Source organism: Mesitornis unicolor, unplaced genomic scaffold (assembly GCF_000695765.1).
Source record: "Mesitornis unicolor isolate BGI_N332 unplaced genomic scaffold, ASM69576v1 scaffold18899, whole genome shotgun sequence".
In the NCBI taxonomy this organism is placed as follows: domain Eukaryota; kingdom Metazoa; phylum Chordata; class Aves; order Mesitornithiformes; family Mesitornithidae; genus Mesitornis; species Mesitornis unicolor.
Window position 1 is genome coordinate 4,433 of NW_010208162.1, and position 1,610 is coordinate 6,042.

Here is a 1,610-nt window from a genome sequence, read left to right on the forward strand (position 1 = left end):
GACAGCATCAACAAGCATTCAAGATGTAAGATCTACCCTCTCCATTACAAACAAAACCGGACTGTGTGAGAATGCTATGGCATATTTAGCATTTCTGATAACAAGTCCATTTATTCTAGCATGCAGATGTGGCTCTAGGAGTGTAATTCTACAGCCTGTTTCTGAAAAATCTATGTCTGTAAAGTTGTTTCTAAGTCCAAGTCTGTAAAACAATTTCTCTTCAGATTATGCCGTAAAACAATCTTGACTATATTCCAAACTTGACAAGGTTGTGAGTGACCCATTTTAGCTTTGAAGCTGGCCCTGCTTGGAGAAGGGGTCTGAACTAGGCAAGCTCCAGAAGTCCCTTCCAAACTAAATTATTTGGTGATTCTCTTAAGCATTACGAAGAGTCACCCAGCACTACTAACCTCAAAACCCACTTATGATCATTTAAATTACAAAATATTTAATGTTTCTCTGTGAAGTTTTCATCAAGGTTACCTAGCTAAGAGGCCTATTCTAGAGTTACAACGCTTACTGGTATGAACTCAACTGCTGAAGGGTACTCACTGTCCCAGCAGTTTGTTTCCATAGTAAGGCAGGATATAAAACCTTACATTAGACAGTCCTAGCAGGATTAAAGAGAGGTTGGTCTGTCCTGATCAACTCCACTTTTGCTTTGAAAACAAGAAATTTATACCTAGTAAGGTGGAAAAAGCTGTAGGAGGGGGAGTTTTGTTTTCCTGTGGGATCACAGGGCTTGGCTACCTCTGATTTCATAACATTATTCAACAACCCAGTGGGTCCCAGCCAGTCCTGCACGTCTACTTTAAAAAGCGTGGCAGAATACGTAACACTTTAGGACTGGGTAATCTTAACAGGACTTGTTATCAAATTTCAGTAACAGAAAAAAAAAATAATTACATTACTTCCTCCTTTTCACAGTTAAGCAGAACAAGCCATGTCCCAGCCTATCCAAAGCAGCAGCACAACCCTTAGTCACCATCAGCACCACAGCGGCATCTGCATCCTCTTCCCATCAGCAGCTTGGAAACTTTTCTCAGAAGCCCCATGTGGTAATTTCCGCTAGAAAAAAAGGGATCGATAGGCCCAGGAGTATCACTGCTTTGGTAGCCATAGTTACCTGTGCAGTATCAATACTGAGAAAGCAGAGATAAAGGGAGTCGATTGGTCTCTTCTGTTGCTCACAGCAGTGCTCCCATCAAACACCTATGTGATGCTGTTGAAAGGAACATTCGTTCACACAAAGTCCCTCCTCAGCTGATGTTAATGTCGGTATGAAGAGCCACTTGATAAAATAATTCGCTACATAGGTGAAATCAGGGCTCCAGCAGATGCTCTGTAGGGGTGCTCGGGTTTTGGTTGGGTTTTTTGGCAAGGCAGCAAGCGATGGCACTGCCTTGGGGTTATGTCAAGAGAGAGTTGCAGTGCGCTGCCCCCAATTTCCCTGTGACCCTATCCCCGGGGAGACGGCTATCCCGTGGAGACTTCGTGTGAGGGGCCGAGAGGCCACCAGCGACCCTCGCTCCCACTCTCCCCTCAGCGCAGCCCTTCACGCGGCGAAGCGGCGGCCTCGGACGCCTCCAACAACACGGCTCGACCACGGG